This window comes from Rhinichthys klamathensis, unplaced genomic scaffold (assembly GCF_029890125.1).
Source record: "Rhinichthys klamathensis goyatoka isolate OS25496 unplaced genomic scaffold, OSU_Roscu_1.1 h1tg000547l_1, whole genome shotgun sequence".
Classification (NCBI taxonomy): Eukaryota; Metazoa; Chordata; class Actinopteri; order Cypriniformes; family Leuciscidae; genus Rhinichthys; species Rhinichthys klamathensis.
The window spans coordinates 271265-293846 of NW_026607018.1; positions in this window are offsets into that span (position 1 = coordinate 271265).

Genomic DNA, 22582 nt, shown 5'->3' on the forward strand with positions numbered 1-22582 from the left:
CACGTGAAAAGTGTTTTCGATGTGTTTTAGCGTGTTAATGAATGACTCATCCTCTGTTAATTTAATTATACTCTGATTTTAATATAATAGAACATTTGAGATTTATTGTTTTATAATTGTTTTTCTTTACTTTTTGATGTTATTCAGGAAAATGTTTCTTAATGTTTCTCCATTGTTGTTTTTTTTTTTTTTTACTTTATCCCGTGTGTCTGCAGAATGGCTGGAAGCTGCTGAAAGGTCTTAGACGGACCAAAAAAAAAAAGCAGTGCATCATTTTTCAGACTGAATTAAGCAAAAGTGTCCTCTATTCCTTTCAGATCTTTACTGAAGCAGAGCCATATGGAGTAAAGCTTGTTCTATTCTGTAAAACTGAAGCAAGTTTTACGACAAGTAAATTTACAGATCTGAAGTTTTCTTCTTTTTTCTTTTTTTATTGTAAATATTTCTGTACATATTTGATGTTAGACTGCTAGAATACTTCCAAATCACCAAACCTGAATTTTGTTTATTTTATACTTCTCCCCCCACCCACCTTTATTGCATTATTTTAGATAAAGGTAAAAGTACAATTACAAGAAATATATAAATATTATATATAAAAATATATATTAAAGGACAAACAATTTGTACCATTTTCCAGGATGTTGTCTTTGGTTACAATGTAAATAATTTTACCTTGAATAAATACTTGCTACTTTCAATGCTTGTTGACTGTCTGAGTGATTCCAACCTGCATGGTTGAAGGTTGTTGGTGTGGAAATACAACCATGTTTAGTGACTCCCTGAAATCTGAATATAAGGTTTTTGACTTCTAGTCATTACTTATAGCATCTTAGTGTACTGACAAAATTCACTGCTATAGATATATAGACAAATTTGTGCTTGGAAATCAGACCAAAAATATTGATGATGACATCCTGCGCAACAAAGATTTTTGTCAGATTAAATGCTCTCCATAATCTAAATACCACCTACAACCTCCAGGGCTGTTATGTAAAAAATATCTTTTTATGTATTTATGATATATTTTTAGCCTTGTTATAAAAACACTTTTATATTCATAGCAATTTGTTTAAAATGTAGATAAAGATTTTAAATCTAATGTAGATTTAGTGTCATGCTGGGACTTTATGCACGACCACAGTGATTTACCACAAAAAAGAAAAGACATTCACCTTTTCGACAGAAAGTCATATCTTGTGATCTCTGAATGAATGTTGTCTTTAATGTGCTCAAGGCCTTTGTATAATATGTGCTGCCTTGTGAGCGCTACGTGTGTCTGTGTGTGTGTGTGTATGTATATTCTGACAGCTCAACTTGAAGGTCAGAATTGTATTGACACCCTTTAAAAATGTTTGAATATTTTTGTCCTGAAGCACATCTGCGAGAAACAGATTTCTGCTGATTCTGTCACGATGCAAGTTTGCCAAACAATCTGTTTCACCTTGTGACATTCTCAGTTTAAGTTCTGTTTTCGACAGTTGCCACAGCTGGTTTCCAGAAGAGGGCACTACTGCTCAGGTTCATGTCCTTCCGAAATGTGTTTTTTTCTTTCTTCTTCCTGTATCTCTTTGCTTAACTGCTGATGGCTGATATGCTCACCATGAAGAACTTTTTTTAAGTCTCTCGTGCTGTTCTGCTGAATACAATGACGCTGATGATTAGCAGGGTTCCTACGCAGTTTGGAAAAGTATGGAAAAAAGAAAGCAGAGTATGGAAAACTAGTTGTCGACTTTACCGTATCAATCCAAGCTCGAGTCCGATGATGAAACATTGGAAGAACTAGTTATTCCACCCGAACCTCCAAGCACGACTTGAGCAGGACGTTTCTCTGTGACACGCTAGAAGAACACCCAGTAGAAAATATATACATCAATAAATAATCATACTAATAAAGTGGGTACTACTGTCCCATCTTTAATGGACATGGAGCATTTTGTAAACCTCATTTAGACTTCATGGAGATTTGAGAAGCATTCGTCAAAAGGTTGCACTGCTGTTGTATCGCTGTGGTCATTTTAACCAGACTCTTTAACATCCTCATCCTTTGCAAAAGCAATTTCTCTTTGCGCTTCCAGAGTAGAAAACAGCGTCTTCTCGACATACACAACAAGAGCTACAGTGTTTGAGGGCGGGTCAAGTTGTTCGCGGGTGGACAACGTAGAACATAGGTGGGCATTAGGCGTGTAGCCGTGACGGAAGTGGGATTCAAATTCCTGATTACTCGTTTAGGCCAGGTTTAGGCTGTTCAGTGTCAATTCTTTCTTTTGAGAAACAATAACTTTATTTATCGCGTGCACTTTTGTCTTCAGAACTTTGAAAGGGAATATTCGAAAAAGCATAATAGGGGCACTTTGAATATGGTCTGAAAATCTACAGAGAGGTTAGGAAATTTGAGTCTGGAAAAGTATGGAATTTTGAAATGGAAAATGTGTAGGAAACCTGTTAATGCTATTCCACGTCTTCAGATGAGTTTTTGATTAACAAACCCTATAAAAGTAAGTTTGCTTAAGAAGCTTGACCCACACACCCCGTCTCTACCAGGCAGTGCTGTGGATGTCATGGCTGTCGGAGAGGACACTGATGTTCATTTTCTGAAAGCATCTAGTCCTGATAAGGGTTTCACTTTATTTTGATGGTCCCTTTAAGACATTCTGTTGACTCTATGTGACTTTTCACCTACATGTCTACTAACTCGCATTAGAGTGTTAGTCGAGGTATCAGTAGACTGGTAGGTTAGAATAAGTTCGCTTTAGATAAAAGTGTCTGCAAAATGAATAAATGTAAGTTGACATGTATTTGCTTATTGTCAGTAGAAGGTCTGTTGGGGAGGATCAAAATAAAGTGTTATCCTGATAAGACTCAAGAATACCTTCCACATCGCTGTGCAGAACGGAGAGGTTGAGGTTACAGCATGACACGCAGCAGCAGGACTGGTTTGGATCAGATATTGTGCTGCAGGGCCAGAGGCTTGTTCTGCCCTGCTTCTCACTGGAGGGTCACCTACTCCAGGGTTCAACAGTAGAAGTTCTCCCAGGCGCTGTTTGTTCTCTCTGTGTCTGAATTTAAACAGGTCTGCACAGTGTAGCGGCTGCACTGTGTTTTCGTGTCATAGCATTGACGTGTATGGATTTCTAGAGCTCTGTTAGGCGCATATTCTTGTGAAATATATTATTGTGTGTGAAATCCTTTTATGTAGGGTGATGTCAGGTAAAACTGTGCCAGATGGAATGTCAGTTTTTTATTCAATTCAATATTCAATCACTGCCTGTTTTAGTAGGCCTACTTGACATTCAACAGTTGCTTTTTAATTCCATATGGACCATGTACACTACAGTCAGCCGATCATTATCGCAAAATAAACCCAGACAGGGTGATCAGCCTATCAATGTGAAACTACTTGCCAAATAAATAAATAAATATGTTGTTGACATAGTGATTTGAGTTTATAATTGCTTTAAAATTATACCTGTATGGTATTTCAAATTCCAAAAAGAAAAACAGTACAAATACAACATAACATAAAAACTGGCATAGCAACAAGGTAAACACTGCAACAATACTGCAGTAATATTAAAGTCACCATGAAATTAAAACTGACACTTCTTATTTTTTTATGGAATATTGCAGTTTTCATTATAAATAATTTAATCGTGAACATCATTATTATTTTTTAACTCATGTGGCCTCGTCATTTTTAATTAAAATAACTTTCCTCCATCTTGCAGCGACATCTGTTCTCTTCTCTGATGACGTGTTTACTGGCATGGGGGCGAGACAACCTGTCACTCGTGCCGCGTTCACGCCATGTCGCAATTACCGTAAATAAAGCTCTATGCTTTCGAATCGCTCTCGCGGTACTTTGATGTCATTCACCGATGCTCCACAGCGCCACTTAAAGTCAAACACACCTTAAATCTGCAGTGGTCAGGTGGTGCAAGTCGTAGCTCTCCGAATATTATGAGTATGCGTCGCGTGTTGTAATTACAAGTTCATCAAGTACGTGAAGGCTTTTTACAGTTCAGAATTGTTACGGTAATTACGACATGGCGTAAACGCATGTTGATGAGATCACAGCAAAAGCAAACCACAACCATCAAATGATCGAGTCAATTCCTGATGGACAAAATCTGGAAAATCCCACCCTTCATATTATCTTGTTCCAGAAACCACTTCAGTCGTCACAGTATCCGTCACAATAGGGAAGAAAAGACTATCGCAGCTTCATGCCAACTTTAATACTGAAGTTCTCTGAGGTTGTTTTCACAATCATTAAGCTACTTAACATAACATAATCTCTAAGTTAAAGTAATCGTTAAGCGACTCCATGGTGTGATAAAATAGAGACATTAAAGTAGAGCTAAGAAACATTACCATTCCGCTGAATGCTGTGATTTACCAATCAAAATCAAGCATTCCAGTGAGATAATAATGTGAGCTGTATTGTTGTTGCACCTCTCAGACAGTTTCTGAATAATGGCCGTTGTATAGTCTGAGAAACCCTGTTACAAACATTATAACATGAATAATTGTCAATTTAAATAAATAATAGGCCTACAATATTTTCTCAGTCTTTCTCAGGGATTCGACAACGACTAAAAAAGTGGCCCTGCTGTTATAATATCCTGCATAAACAGATAAAATACTACTTTAGCCATGTGGTTTGTGTGTTTATTTGAGATTTATTTTCTGAAACTTAAATATCAGTCAATATATTAATATCAGCCAATCTTAAACCATCACTGGGCTTGGTTAGATCTGAGGTAACATTTATGGATTCTAAATACAGACTAAAATGTCACTGTTTTTAAATTATTTTCTGTGTGTTATGAGGGGAATTTGGTCACACAACGGCAGAATTTTTAGCTGGCTCACTCCACAGAAATTGATTTGTTATAGTTTATTTATTTATTAATGAACTACAAATATTTGTGAATGATTTTCTTCTTAGGATTTAGTTGGTAAAACAGGTGTTTATCTCCATTGAGAAAAGGGAATCAATCACACATGTTTTCAAAGCAGATCTGATAAAGAGTATGTGGTCCTAATTAGAAATGTAGATAAATCAGAGGTAATGGTTTTAGAGTGGATACAGACAAAACAATATGAGACATGCTGTTAAACAGTTGTCAATCACAGTAGCCGTCTGTCAAACTTTTTCTCTCTCATTTAGTCAGTTTGTTGTGCCTTGCAGTTCATTCCTGGAACACTAGGGAAGCTGTTTCATTAATTAAAGGTTTGGAGATATTAACTCTTGATTCTTGATTCTAAACCTAAATTTACACAGAATTTTTTATCACTTTGTGATATTATGATATATATTAAAATTTCTACAGAATTTAGGTAAGCTAATGAAGGTCTGCTTTTTGCACATAATGGTCACACATGATCATATGGTTTGACACATTTTTTTATTTGTATTTTTTACTCAAATGGTTATACTGATGATAATATAATTTATAGTGCTGTCAAATCGATTAATCTTATCTAACATAAGTTTGTGTTTATATAATATATGTGTGCGCAAAAGTCTTAGGCACGTTAGTATTTTCACCCAAAAAATGGTTTTAAGCCAGTTTGTTGTAGTGTGTCAGTAAGAAATCAGTTTACATTTCCAAACATTCCCTGTGCCATTAATTGTAATCCAGCTAGATTTTTGTATGCACAAGAACAGCCGGTGCTCCACACAGCTTTTGTCCTTAGTACAGGACTAGTACACATAGTTTTTCAGGTAGGCCTACCTTTGCCGGTAGGTTTGCTTGTTAGCAGGTCTTACAATGAGGGAAATACAACCTCAGTTGAACAACAACAAATGACATATTACACATACAGTACATACACATATATTATATAAACACAAACTTGTATGTTAGATGTGATTCATCGATTTTGTAATGAAAAGCATATTTAAGTTCAGAGATTTGAAGCCTGTTAAATAATGGGGAATGAAATGAAACCAGCAAATTGCAACCTCTAATGCCAGGTGTGTTAGTCAAGTGACGTTAGTCACTTAACGACTAGCTGAAACATTCTTAGACTGAACTGAAGACACTTACAGACTTTTCAACGACTGGAGCAGATTTTAAACACCGACTGAACGCAACTGTCTCTGACTCGCGCGTCTGGGCATGATCAGTTCAGTTGTAGGCCTACGTATCAAATTACATTCATAATCTGCCTTACAGTCGTAAAGTGTGTCCTCGGCTTAATAGCTTAATGAACACTGATCTGTGGGCAGGTCTGATATTTATTGTGTAATAATTAGAGTTTGCGTTCAGATGAAGAAAGCAGATATTGTATCCGCAACAGGAGCACAGAGTCATAATCATTGTCCGGCCTTTCTGTGCGTGTCTAATGAAGATTATACAGAGTCTCCTCAAGGACGGCAGAAGGGAATGAAACATGAATGCAGCTGCTTAAGAGGTGAAGCTTGCTTGTTTGTGTGTGTGTGTGTGTGTGTGTGTGTGTGCATGTGAGAGAGATGGAGCTGTCTGCTGTTTGTCCTGCAGGAGGGAATAAATCAGAGCAGCCTGGCGATGAAACTTTAATGAAGAAACAGAAACAGACTCACTCAGTCCAGCCTTATCATAGCCATCTTTCTTTCAGCCTGATTTAATCAGTCCTTTTGACCATCCTTTTTTTCCGTCTTTCTTTGGACATGGGTAAAAAATGTTAAAATATGAGACAGACTAACAGTACTCAAAAAGTAGATGTTTTGTTTCAGTTACCAAACTGGAAAATTCAGTTCAAATTGGTATCTGGAACATGTTTTGAAAAAGTAGCTGCAGGTTTCTATAGGCCCAGGTCATTCATTAGCTGCAATTAGCAAAGAGCCCTCCTGAAACAGGTCATTGGTAAAGCATATTCTAGAGGCCTAATATAATGAAATAGTTGTGTTTTATTTTGTGTTTATAAGTTGTGATTTTGTCAGTGTATGGATACTTTCAGGAGCGTTCGTTCGGTGCAGGGCCCAGAGCACTCGCACTAGCCCAAAGAATGGGTGCGTCTCAATCAGCTCCCGATCCGTAGGGCAAACAAATTTGGGCACGCACTGATAAGGACAATAAGGTTCCTGTAAGATTGTCATGTTGCTCCTGCAACATAACAACATCCTCATTGTACAACATCACTTGCACAACATGCTATTGTTATTTAAAGATACAATATGTAATTTTTTTCACCGCTAGGGGTCGCTAACCTCTTACAATAACAAAGGGGTAGGTTGATGACGCAAAATTTCCTGCGGAATTATGGAACTTTTTCGTCAAGCCGATGGATCTAATAATGTTTATGGATGAGTGAATACACTGATGTTTTTATCATGACTGTGGTATGAAGCAGGGCTCGATTGCTAATGAGAGACAGATATCAGCGCCACACGCAAGTCCCGCGGATGTAAAAGAATAAGGACATTTAATTCTACCGAACTACCCGCAAGTGCTGAATAATACTCACACAGGTCAGTTTATTAGACAAATTAAACGTGAGGTAACTCAGCGCTGTTTCACTTGGTCTACACTATCACACTAAACTGCATTTGAGTGTGTTGAAAGTTATAATGTTATTCTATGTGTTAGTTTGTTGGCTGTATTAGACTAGCAGTAAGATCAACATTAGAACATCTGATCTCATTCTAACATTTCATCATGTTGAGCTATATAACATTGATCATATTGATCGTCATTAGCTCACCTGTCTAATAAAGTACATGCAAGAGCGGCGTCTCTGTCAAGTCGAACTAGTCGCAGACGCTAGCTCTCGGCATCTCGAAAACGTCACGATGATATTGATCCTGGTTTTAATTCTCCTTTTTTCCCAAAGTCTGCTTGCCATGGTCCATAATGTTTGAACGAAACAACACCAGCGTGAGCGTGCCGCTACACGTAACGCAGTTGTCCACGTCTGTTGCCTGCCATGGTTGTACTATGGTACTATGGCAGTACTTGAGCGGAAACCAGGGATATCAAGGATATTACGTCATTGACAGGCTACAAGTGAACAGGTTTTCCGGGACGGCCAATTATTTAAATTGGAATTTCTCTGAAATTAAAAATCTTTGGGAACTTTTGGGATATTGTAAGTCCTACACAACTGCAGGAAATATATCACACTGTACAAGTGATTTTTGGATCTTTTATTATTATTTATTACAAAATGCTTACATATTGTACCTTTAAAGTAGGCCGATAAATAGGCTACTTGTTACATATACGTGCAACATTTCAGCCGTAAATACATTATAAATGTTAGCTAAATTATGTTTATTGTCTAGCGATATGTTTACCCTGAAATATAATTAAATAATGGTTTGTATTTAAATAAATCCAAATGTCATTATGATGTGATTTGGCTCACACATTTAGGCCGTATTGCGCTTTAGAAATAATCAGACAAGGATTTATTTATAAGTAATATTTTACTGAGGCACAAACAATGATTTATAAGTAATATTAAGGGTCTAGCCGTGACATGATTTTGCCAGTTTGATCCACATAAAAGCAACTAAGAGAATGGGCGATACAGCTTTAACACGCTACGCGAGCTCCCGCGGAGAAATTCAGCATGTTGTTCAAATGGTGCCTTGTGCCCCACCCCACCCCAGTGTGATTTATGGATTTTACTCACACATCAATGTCTGGCGAGGGGCACAGCAGAGAAACATTTTCCATAATAAAATCAAGTGAAATTTTGTGTCCGTATTTTCTGTCGACTGTTTTAGAATCAGAACTAGCGATGCCCTGATTCGCGACTGAATCACTCTTTTGAATCGGTTCTTTTCAATGAATTGTCGTTGGCGATTTCTCACTCACAAACTGAATCGTTTGGAACGATTTCTCAGTAAACGCTGTCAGTAAATCAATACAGAACACGACGAACAATGGATAAAGTGGATATTTACTTTCATCGAACTGAAATAAACATAAAAAAAACATCGTATGGTTTGTCAGCGATGAAGAAGATCTTTATAAAGATGAACCTGCGTCTGAAGCAACGACTCAATACTGCAGGTAACGTAAACACATTTTTTCATCACATCATCAAATACTAAAAGCCTAGCCTACACGAAATCAACAAATTGTATGGAATTACGGTTTACCTGTATTTCTTTGGACATATAAGTTACTTGTCATGAGGTTGAAGAGTGAACCCAAACGCAGACGATATGCAGACTAACAGGGATTTATTTAGGCACAAAACAGAAAACAAAAACCCACGAGGGGGCAAAACAGGACAGATGGGGCAGTACAACTAGACTAAGACAGGAAATAAATTAGGACTTGATACTGACTGATAAAGACAAGATGAAGAAAACAAACAGCTACATAAACTCAGGGATCTCCCAGTCACGTGACCCCTAGCCGCTTGTCAGCCATTTTGACGGAATACATCCGTCGGCTACTCATAGATCCATTGCCGTGGGTAATATATATTATTAGTATATTATACTAATAATATAATTATTAGTATATTAATATACTAATAATATAATTATTAGTATAATTAGCCTAAATATTGAAATACTTTGCGCTACAGTATTGATATAGCTAATTGCATGCGCAAAATCATGGTACAAAATATCTCGATACTGAACAGAATCGATTTTTTCCCCCACCACGTCATGTCATCACACTTATTTTTAGCATCACAAAAATAAATATACAAGAGGAAGATAAAGGAATTAGGAATCATATATCCATATGAAGCACCACAAGTTCTTTTTACAGGCATTAAATGTGTAGAAAAACTTCCTGACATTGAGTTCGGTGACATTACAGCTACCTTGTTCACTTCCCATCACGCTACACCGGAGCTTCATTAAAAGAAAATGATTTTTCAATCATCACCGCAAAGGTTGGTCAATTTTTTTTTTTTCATCAAATGATAGTAGGCTACCTACAATTTTTAAACTGAGTTTACAGGGGAAAACACAAAACAAAATCACCAACAAGATTAAGTGCATATTTTGATTACCAAAAAACAGGACACTCGGCCCGGCAAACAGATAGGCTACTCAAATGACACTCGAAATTTACTCAAAGATGCCTTATTAATTAATACATTTAAAGTAGCCTCCTCTGTATGGATAGAAAATTGTTATATTACAAGACACACATTAAGATAGGCTTCTCAGAGGTTACTCAACATGTTTTTATTATGACAGGTTTAAAAAATAATCAATGAAATAATGATAGAAATAATGTCTCTTCTGTATTAGAAAAATAAATATATAAATAACTAAAAGAAATACCTCCAAATTAAACAAAAATAGCTCTCACAAACTTACAAAAACGAACTAACAAAATGTATTTATATCTTTAGTTTTCTTCCTCTTTATCCTGTTTTTCTTCCTCGTCCTTGTTTGCCCATCTATATTTTGCTGTAGAGCTGATCTTTCCAAGCAATTTTTTAAAAACCAGGACATTTTCATCACTTTATAAAAAACAGCCAGGACAGGACGTAAAAACAGGACATGTCCTGGGAAAACAGGACTGTTGGTCACCCTAATTAAGTGTATCTTTAATGAATTTGTTTAATCTAGTTTGATCCAAGAAAAACGAAATAGCCTATATATACTTTTTTATACAATCACTGACTGTCACTGTAGTATGATGATAAACTGTCATTGAGACTGTCTCAACCTGTGTTTCTAACGATTTATAAGAAGTGTCAAATAAAATACAAGATCAGCTTTTGGTATTTGAAAACGAAAGAATGTAATGTGATAATAGGCCTAACGAATTAACTGATCTAGGAATGTATGTATGCGTTTTGCCTGTTAATTGCCGCCAACCACTTTTCTCCGTTTTGTTTCTTTTGGGATACGGTATAAAGATATTCCTTTTGTATGATCACGTATCTGATTGCATCCAAATGCACAGCATCGCTCGGGCATGATAGGAATATTTCGCGACGAGCTGTATTATCACCGGCGGTTTAGCATTTTCTATACCGTCAAGATGGCTGCTCCAAATGGCGTGACGTCACGCGGGACGTCCCTATAAGTACTCACAGGACTCTCACAAAGAATAACACGCACAGGTTGACAATGTACCGACACAGGACAGCAAACACAAGGGGATAAAATAGGGAGACACTAAGGCCCCGTCCACACTACTGCGTTTTCGTTTAAAAACGGAGACCTTTTGCTACGTTTGCACCTCCCATCCACACTAAAACGGCAAAAACGGAGACCCAAAACGGAGAAGTTTAGAAACGCTGCCTATCCGTTTTTCGTTTTCAAACTCCGGAGGGCGTTTTAGTGTAGACGGGTCAAGACGGAGGACTTTAGAAACGATGACGTAGTAGAGGCTCACGCTCGGCTCTATGATCGGGTGTCATCAGTCATGGCGTATATCTTTGCTAGCAGCTGTTGTTCAAGTAAATTCTGCATTTTACACTGCTATAACTGCCTACATGCGCCGGAGTCAAGCTATTATTCGAGCGATCTGTGACAATTCCCGTGTGCAGCGGCGGCGTTGACCGTACAAGGAGCGTCGGTTTGGGGTTAACCCAGAGCATGGTGGGATAATTTTATCAATGAAGTTGTGTTTACACCGGCACGCGCATGCCCAGTGTTGGTGAATGGTCACGTGATCCGCGTTTTCAGTCGTTTTAATGTGGACGGAGATCAATTCTAATACGCAGCTAAAACGCTGGTGTGGACGGAGATCGTATTCGTTTTAATTCTCCGTTTCTAAACTAAAACGCAGTAGTGTGGATGGGGCCTAATGACAAAGACAGGTGAAGCTGACTAGACAAGGACAGGTGAAACTGACTAGACAATAATGACGAGACGAGGATAACAAGGGGGCGGGGTAACGTAACGAGACAACACAAGCACATGGCTCAAAACACAAGACCATGTGCTTGCACACAAAACATGGGTCTGTCATGATCCTGCCTCAAGACTAGAGAAAAATCACGGACACGAGGGCAGAATCATGACATTACTTTGATGTAGCCTACCTACCATGTAAATATATCTAACTTGTTATCCAACACTCTAGAATTGCTGTTTTATTAAAGGATAATTTTGATGCATGTTTTGGCACAACCTTCGTGTCTCCACTGGGAAGCTCATTAGGTTGCGGACACAGAACTACCTTTTTCTGTAGGCCACAGGGCTCACTGGATAACTATTTAGGTGACAGCTCACTACTGGAATACTACATTTCAGATAACAAATTTTAAGTCACAGAACGTCTAAGGATTCAATTCATAACCATATAAGTTAGTGAAATATTAATGCAGATGAAGCTTTGAAGGTTGTCAAAAATGAGCAAGCTTGTCCAGACAGATATGCCATGTCTATCAGAAATCACAGCTTCTTCACACAATCCTGCTTCATTTGAAGCTCTGACGCAGATAACAATCTTCATACCAATGTCTCACAGGCTTAATCATAAAGGAGAGAGCTCTACCATGACTTGCCCTGCTTGTAATATCCCGCTCTCTATCAAAGATGTCCATCAAAATACCTTTCACTCCATGTGTGTGTGGCCCTGGAAACCATTGTCTGTCTTTGAGAATAACTAAGTTTGTATGGATATGTGCATGTGTTTCAGTGCATGCAGGTATTTAATAGCGCTAGATGTGACTGATAACTCAACCTTATTATGACCCTCTGTTCAGCTTTTGTTGCTTGGCAGCAGAAGATCCTCTGGGATCTATTGAAGTAAACCATAATGGAGCAGGGATGCACACACGCACACATTGGTGGGGACTTTCCATTTACTTCTGTTGTTTTAATATCAAGCTAATTATATTTTCTATTGCCTAACCCTCACACAAACCTTTCTGCATTTTTAGATTTTCATTAAGACATTATTTACTACATTTATTAAGCTGTTTTCCTTGTGGGCACCGTTGGCTGCTCCCCACAATGGTAATTTGAGGTTTTATTGTCCTTGTGGGAACATTTGGTCCCCAGAAATAGCAGAAATTAAACTCTTTAAGACTTTATCTTCAAATGAAGGGGGTGCCAGATGAAAGAAAGAAAAAAAAGATAGAAAGAAAAACAGAGAGGGAGGGGGTAATAGGTTGTATTGATCTTTGCAACTCGGGGACAAGCTTGCTTTAGTGTGTACTATTGATGGAAACTCAATTGGAAAAATAATATTGTACTCTTTTACTTTTTTCTTTCATATGGTAGTCAAACTGTTGTTACTATTTCTTATTCTTTGTATCTCTTCTTTCTTCCTGTGTATGTTTTTTTTTTGGGTTTGCATCACAGGAATAAATAATATTTTAAAATATATTAAAATGTAGAATACTGTTTTTTAAATTGTAATAATATTTCACAATATTAGTTTTTATTCTTCTTTGATAATATTTTCTTGTAAAAACATTTTTACTGACCCCAAACTTTTGAGTGGTACTGTAGATATTTTGTGACAACGTGCCCCAATTTATAATATTTAATAATTTATTAATACATATTATAAATAATAAAATAAAGAGCATAAATAATATGAAGTACTAATTTACTGAAATATAAACAATAATATGAAATACAACAGCATATAAAAAAAAAGAAGCTTTTTGCACTGAAAACAAATTTTCGGGTTAAAATCTATTTTGCCATATTGCCTCTGTGTACTCTAGTGTGGTTACTGACTGAGTTATAGCCCATGTGACAACTAGCCCCGGTCTCCCCTGTGCTTGATTATTTGTAGTCATTCCATCACACAGCTTGTAGTTTTTTTCCCTCTGTGTCTCACTCCTTTCTTTTATTAATTTGATCAGCTGCCCTTGCCAGCTCCCTCATTACTTCCTGTACCCATGAGCCCCCCTTCATCTGTGAGTCACCCGTTCCCAATGGAGACTACTGGCAACCCTGGAGCGGAGAGAAAAAGAGAGAGAAGGACAGGAAGTAAAGAGCAAGCTATATGACAGAAGGAACAACAGGGTTTTTGTGTGGACAGCTTAAAGAGGACTATCACTGGAGGAGAGCAACACACAGTGGACAAGTGCACAAAAAATGAACACTGTAGAACAAGGGCCCTGGAGATACAGAGAGGCAGTAATGAAGAGACCAAGGGGGGGATAGGAAGAGACGAATCTCCTTCTCCATTCCTAAAGAGTGTGTGATCTCTGAGAGAGTGGTCAGGAGTGTGTGTGTGTGTGTGTGTGTGTGAGGGGGCAGTATTAGAGGATCTTTGAAGTAGAGGGGCGTTTGAAGCCTCTGCTAGCCTTCAGCTGTGTTATATAGCATTCAGAAGGAAAATAATCCTCAGAGCGCACTATGTAGGGGAGGCCGGGCAGACTAGATGGCATCTTTTGCTATAAGACACATATGTGCTAGAAGTGCTTTGAATATACAGTATATTTAATAAGTCTTTTTAGGTGGTTCAGGGCAATTGTAGCATAATCTCACTATATCTCAAGTAAGAACACATCTCCAAGGAATATTATTTATGCATTAATATTTAATATTATTTAATATTGTTATTTTTTCCTTGATGTGGCAGTAATTTGAGCAGTTTTATATATGGGCTTAAAAAAGGTCGGAATTAAATGGAAATTCACATCTATTTTTTAAATCCATCTTATTGTAAATGAAAGACTTCTCTCTGGTTACGTATGCTGGACCTCTAAGGGTCACAAACTTTGGTGTGATTGCTCTGTTAGTGTGGTTCATTTGAATAAGTGTGATGCCTTGGTGTGCACCAAATAAGCGGATAGAGACCCTTTTCAGAGGGTCCGGATCAAACAAACCAAGAGAACTGAACTACAAGTGTGAACAAACCCTAAATGTCATTTAGTCTGCTTAAACCTGCCCCTTTCTGACAATCAACCTTAAGCTCACATTCAGATTTGCCTCTATCTAATAGAAAACCGATGGATATAACCAAGTCCCAATCTACTTTTTTCTTCTTCTTGGTAATCCATTTTGTTCAGATGTACATCACAACATGGAAGAAAAAACTGTCACTATTCTTCTACATTGCGACTTTAAGGGGCTGTTTACATGACTCTGTTTTCAACTAAAAACTGATTTTTTTGTGTGTGTTTTGGCCATTCATTTACACGACAACGCGTTTTGGCGGCCTGAAAACACAAGCTTTTAAAATAGTGTTTCAAAGTACGTTATTCAAAACGATACCGTTATCAGCTCCATGTAAACAACAAAAATGCGAATTTGTGAAAACGGTGATGTCATACGCATGTGTATTACGTCTTCAGTCTATAGGCACACAATGTTCTTTACAAAGTGACATTGCCAACATAAAATTTAGGATTTTTAGAATTAAGTAATGATGTTTTAAAAACACTATCATAAGCTTTATTACAAAGTTTCAAGAAAAAATTATATTTTAAAGTAACAGTATTTTGAAGATAAAGTCAAAATTCTATACGAACACGAAAACGTGTTGTTTTTGTTTTAACATGGTATGAAAACAGTCATAATTTATCTTAAAATGTATTAAAATACCTCCAAAAATGCCATACATTGTTTAAAATGGTATGAATACTGAGTAAATTCTGAATAAATGCTGTGTGCTGCAATGGCTTCTGTTTCTCATACTGCAGGTCTAAAGAGGAGGGTAGAGTGGAAGAGAGAGAGAGAGTGTGAGCAATGAGCATGATGATGATAAATGCAGGTGAAATAAGACGTGAGTGATGTTAATAGAGGGGTTTCTACAGAGTGGTGGTTGGGGACTGAAGGGTCTCATATTTATATTAAGGTGTGTGATTCAAGAAGAATTAATATAAATCTGGAAGAAAGGTGCTCCATCTTACTGCAGACTCTCTCTCTCTCTCTCTCTCTCTCTCTCTCTCTCTCTCTCTCTCTCTCTCTCTCTCTCTCTCTCTCTCTCTCTCTCTCTCTCTCTCTCTCTCTCTCTCTCTCTCTCTCTCTCTCTCTCTCTCTCTCTCTCTCTCTCTCTCTCAGCAGAACTGCCCAGATAAAAAAGATTTGCCACATGCCCTTAAACAAACATACACACACAAATGCAAATAAAGTCATGCAAGTTTCATAAACTGCATACTTAGGTTCGTTGTTTGCTTCCATGTTGAATATACTGCTGTCACAACTCAGGGTGTGACAGATGGCTGCACTTTCATTACCGTTTTGGAAATTGTTTTTTGTGAAATGAATCAGCTCATTTGTAAAAAGCTAGGAAGTTCATGCAGAGTTCCTGTCCTAGTTTAATATCACCTGCAGGCTTTACGACAATAAGGTTTCAGTGGAAGTTCAGTGTACTAATTCTCACGCATGGGAATTTTCCAGACAGCTACCCAGGCAAATGTAGAGGTGTGTGATGATTGAGATTCACACGATGGCCGTTTATAAGCTAAACCTGACATTACAGGTGCTGGTAGATTTATTCACAAATCTGGCCTGGTGTCTGGGTCAATCTCATGTAGGCTATATTTAGGCACGAGTTATACCGTGTCCAAACAATTTAAACCCAGGTTAATTGGACGTGCCTGTACCTACATTTTTGCAGAACACCAAAAAACACACCTATACATTGCAGTTTCCAGCTGAAATTGAGTGAGAAACCAACCACTTGTATTCCTGTTCACACATTTTATGATTAAAGAGCAGCTTAATGATTAAGACTTATTTTTGTGCGGTTCCTTGCAAAACACTTAGAACTGCGATCTCATGTGAGTGACGGGTTGCTGGAAGTGACGGATTATTGTCCCGCTCTTGTGCCGATTGCAAGGGGGAGGGAGAGCTTTTTCTTTTTCATGCCTTTAATGGAAAGGATAGTATACAGATGAGACAGGAAAGCAAGGTGCAGAGAGAGGGGAACGGGATTGACAAAGGACCTTGAGCCAGGAATCGAACTCTGGTCGCCAGAAGTGCAATTGAGCTATAGGCTATGAGTTCTGCCCAAGAGGCCAGTGCTGACGGGGAAGGGAAAGTTATTGCTTTTGATTAAAGATTATGAGGGCACGTGAATTAAAAATATAATAATGATGTGACTTTAATTCCATTCCCACATGACCAAACAGTTTGACAACCCCTGCATTAGAGGCATAAATCAACATAAACTCTTGTAATTCCCAACATAACAGAACATTAAACGCTAACAAGTTTCTCATCTTGTTGAAAAACACTTTCAACATTTACTGTCCCCATTTAGTTTCTTGCAAAACATGCTGTAAACTAGAAGTCCTCTGCCCAGTTTCAGTGAAGGACAACAACAATTATTCATGTAGTCCTAACACAAACAGATGAAGTTAAAAAAAGGTGGATTGTACGCAGTGAAATTAAGTTGTGTGACAAAATGTTCAGTGTAGTGCTGTTGAGAGGTATGAACAAAATATGTAACACAGTATTTTGAAAGATTCTGCCGTTTCATGGTATATCACAGTATTTTATTTATTTCCATGCACTGGACCTTAATGAAAGTTTATAGTGGCTTATTTTACTGTGTATATAGAATAAAAAAGCATTGTAATATGAAATACAAATTTACTTTTTTTTTTTAGATATTTCTAATTCTGTTTATAAAAAATATAAAATCAATTAATAAAATCAGTTTAGTTTACCTCTTAAAATATAATCAAATGATAATTAAATTCTGTAAAAATAATGTTTTAACAAATTTTATTGTTATTATTATTACTTTAATAAGTACATTCTACTGTGCAATAGTAATATCTTTCGTAATTTCTTCAAGGCAGGCCAAACTTTTGTTTTGGGAGGTTGTAATGAAGACCTTTGAGTTTCTGTGTGTTTTAATAAACTGTATTATTATTAGTATTAGTATTATTACTACTACTACTTGAATAAGTACGCTATATATTTTTTTCTGTTGTAATTTCTCCAAGTTAAACCAAACTTTTATTTTGACGGGTTGTCGTGAAGACTTTTGAGTTTTTGTGTGGATATGTGAGATGGCAGACGCTGAAAACCATAGACATAATGACGGGTTGTCGTGAAGACTTTTGAGTTTTTGTGTGGATATGTGAGATGGCAGACGCTGAAAACCATAGACATAATAAATACATTATTTATTATGTCTATGCTGAAAACACCACAAACGCGAGTCACTAATGCATTCACAGACACGTAGAACATGCAGACGTCAGATTTTTCAGTCTTTTTGAGCTTTGATATTCACTGACACTAGTCCATATATTTGATTTGATTTATTGTAGAGTCCTACTTTTGATTTATTCATCCAAAAATTCTGTGACATTACGCTTTATACCGTAAGTTCCTTTTGTGAATGGATTCTGTGATTCCGAAATTGAAAGCGGTATGGGACTGTACCTACCAGCACTAGTTAATGTTTGTGTTAAATTAGCTAATTTTAATTAAGAAAATTCAAAGAGATTCAGCAGGTTCTGAAAATAACGTCCTCTTCAGGTTTATGCCACTCAAAAACTATTCATAAGTGACATAATTATGTTGTTCATGTTCCTCGCTTTTCTACAATCCTTAGATCCTTACATTTCTCCCAGTTGAAGATCTCTCTCTGTCTGTGTTTGGATGAGCTTCTTCTGCATGAGTGCAGTTACTTGAGGTCTCACTCAGTCTGGTGTCTTTTAAATGCTCCTCTGGGGCTCTGAGATCCTTCTACTGTTTTTATCTTCACGTCTCTGTGCTGGCTGTGTTTAACAGGGTTCACACATTAAATCCTTGCAGCCACTTGCACATGTTGTTTACACAGAGTCAGTAGATTGACGTAAATGTGCTGTTATAATGTGTAGTGTATGGGTTATATATTATATAATGTATGGGTTAATGAAGGCTAATTAGTGTTTCTGGGTTTGTTTGTTTGCTTGGTCTGGGTGATTATAGATAGATTTGTCCTGAATGACCGGCACATTTAAATGTGCAAAGGCTAATGGGTAATTTTTAGATACACAGCCCAAAGCTCTGCAAAACAGATTGAGTTTAGGCCAGGGTATGATGACATAATATATACTTGTGTAAGTAAATGATTATATTTTAATGCATTAATTGAATATATTATGCATGCGGTGTAATGCATATAACACATGCATTTATATAAAATATGTATTGTATGTTTAAATTAATATTATTTGTTTTAAGCCGAAACCCTAATTTTAGTGATTTACTAAATTAAGAGGGATACATAGTGTTGAATATGAAGAGGCATGTGATTTGGATTATTAACACCTAATTTAAATTGAGCTAAATAAAAATCAGCTCCTCTTTATTTCAGCCAAACTTTGAAATATGTTATATATATACACTCACCGGCCACTTTATTAGGTACACCTGTCCAACTGCTCGTTAACACTTAATTTCTAAGCAGCCAATCTCATGGCGGCAACTCAGTGCATTTAGGCATGTAGACATGGTCAAGACAATCTCCTGCAGTTCAAACAGAGCATCAGTATGGGGAAGAAAGGTGATTTGAGTGACTTTGAACGTGGCATGATTGTTGGTGCCAGAAGGGCTGGTCTGAGTATTTCAGAAACTGCTAATCTACTGGGATTTTCACGCACAACCATCTCTAGGGTTTACAGAGAATGGTCCGAAAAAGAAAAAACATCCAGTGAGCGGCAGTTCTGTGGGCGGAAATGCCTTGTTGATGCCAGAGGTCAGAGGAGAATGGCCAGACTGGTTCGAGCTGATAGAAGGGCAACAGTGACTGAAATAACCACTCGTTACAACCGAGGTATGCAGCAAAGCATTTGTGAAGCCACAACACGCACAACCTTGAGGCGGATGGGCTACAACAGCAGAAGACTCCACCGGGTACCACTCATCTCCACTACAAATAGGAAAAAGAGGCTACAATTTGCAAGAGCTCACCAAAATTGAACAGTTGAAGACTGGAAAAATGTTGCCTGGTCTGATGAGTCTCGATTTCTGTTGAGACATTCAGATGTTAGAGTCAGAATTTGGCGTAAACAGAATGAGAACATGGAACCATCATGCCTTGTTACCACTGTGCAGGCTGGTGGTGGTGGTGTAATGGTGTGGGGGATGTTTTCCTGGCACACTTTAGGCCCCTTAGTGCCAATTGGGCATCGTTTAAATGCCACGGCCTACCTGAGCATTGTTTCTGACCATGTCCATCCCTTTATGGCCACCATGTACCCATCCTCTGATGGCTACTTCCACCATGTCACAAAGCTCTAATCATTTCAAATTGGTTTCTTGAACATGACAATGAGTTCACTGTACTAAAATGGCCTCCACAGTCACTAGATCTCAACCCAATAGAGCATCTTTGGGATGTGGTGGAACGGGAGATTCGCATCATGGATGTGCAGCCGACAAATCTGCGGCAACTGTGTGATGCCATCATGTCAATATGGACCAAACTCTCTGAGGAATGCTTCCAGCACCTTGTTGAATCTATGCCACGAAGAATTGAGGCAGTTCTGAAGGCAAAAGGGGGTCCAACCCGTTACTAGCATGGGGTACCTAATAAAGTGGCCGGTGAGTGTATATATATATATATATATATATATACACACACACAGGGGTGCACATACATTTTTTGGTCTGATTCTCAAGGTATGCTACTTGGTACTGACACTTTACGCTGCACACTTATCCTACAAGCTGTCATCATCACTTTCCTCCTGACTGCTTCTTTTCTCTCGAACATGTTAGATGATGATTATATATATTTTTTCATCTTATTAACATTAATGACACAGACAACAGCAGGAATATTAGGCTGCTGTCACTTTTAGATCGAATATACTGACACACATCCGGTTTCTTTCTTAACTGTTCACTTGTGACATAACCGAGAAAATAATTGCCGAGACTGGTATTTTGACATCCTTTTGTGTGTATGTGTCCGTTCAAGCGCAAGTAAACGCAAAAGGAATCGATTCGGTGTTCGAGCGCTGTCTGAAACGCGTCTCTCTCTGCGTGCACACAGATAACAGTGCGCGAGTCTCAATTTTCGCCTCTTCTTCCGCTTTTAAAAATCGTTTGAATGTGTAAATTGGCAAGACAAAATAAGTCCAAATGATAAACTTTCACTCTATGATGGTTAAACTTAGCAGTTAATCCGCGAATCACATGCGTGCCGAACCGTAGGGCCTGGTCCGTACGGATCACGGATCAACTGCGATCTGTTGCACCCCTAATAATTATTCAACACACACTTATCATCATGATTGCTATCTTATCAGAGATGGAGAAAAATCCTGTTCCAGTAAGTAAACATGTCCCTGTCCCCAAAAATGTTGGTACTCAAAAGCTCTTCCTTTCACGTTTTCAGCTGTGCATCGTTTATTTTTTAACACACCTGCGCACCAGTTATGTGCACCCCATATATATACAGTGGGGAGAACAAGTATTTGATACACTGCCGATTTTGCAGGTTTTCCCACTTACAAAGCATGTAGAAGTCTGTAATTTTTATCATAGGTACTCTTCAACTGTGAGTGACGGAATCTAAAACAAAAATCCAGAAAATCACATTGTATGATTTTTAAGTAATTAATTTGTATTTTATTGCATGACATAAGTATTTGATACATCAGAAAAGCAGACCTTAATATTTGGTACAGAAAGCTTTGTTTGCAATTACAGAGATCGTATGTTTCCTGTAGTTCTTGACCAGGTTTTTGGTCAGGGATTTTGGCCCACTCCTCCATACAGACCTTCTCCAGATCCTTCAGGTTTCGGGGCTGTCGCTGGGCAATACGGACTTTTTAGCTCCCTCCAAAGATTTTCTATTGGGTTCAGGTCTGGAGACTGGCTAGGCCACTCCAGGACCTTGAGATGCTTCTTACGGAGCCACTCCTTTGTTGCCCTGGCTGTGTGTTTCGGGTCGTTGTCATGCTGGAAGACCCAGCCACGACCCATCTTCAATGCTCTTACTGAGGGAAGGAGGTTGTTGGCCAAGATCTCGCGATACATGGCCCCATCCATCCTCCCCTCAATACGGTGCAGTCGTCCTGTCCCCTTTGCAGAAAAGCATCCCCAAAGAATGATGTTTCACCTCCATGCTTCACGGTTGGGATGGTGTTCTTGGGGTTGTACCCATCCTCCTTCTTCCTTCAAACACGGTGAGTGGAGTTTAGACCAAAAAGCTCTATTTTTGTCTCATCAGACCACATGACCTTCTCCCATTCCTCCTCTGGATCATCCAGATGGTCATTGGCAATCTTCAGACGGGCCTGGAGATGCGCTGGCTTGAGCAGGGGGACCTTGCGTGCGCTGCAGGATTTTAATCCATGACGGCGTAGTGTGTTACTAATGGTTTTCTTTGAGACTGTGGTCCCAGCTCTCTTCAGGTCATTGACCAGGTCCTGCCGTGTAGTTCTGGGCTGATCCCTCACCTTTCTCATGATCATTGATGCCCCTTGAGGTGAGATCTTGCATGGAGCCCCAGACCGAGGGAGATTGACCGTCATCTTGAACTTCTTCCATTTTCTAATGATTGCGCCAACTGTTGTTGCCTTCTCACCAAGCTGCTTGCCTATTGTCCTGTAGCCCATCCCAGCCTTGTGCAGGTCTATAATTTTATCCCTGATGTCCTTACACAGCTCTCTGGTCTTGGCCATTGTGGAGAGGTTGGTGTCTGTTTGATTGAGAGTGTGGACAGGTGTCTTTTATACAGGTAACGGGTTCAAACAGGTGCAGTTAATACAGGTAATGAGTGGAGAACAGGAG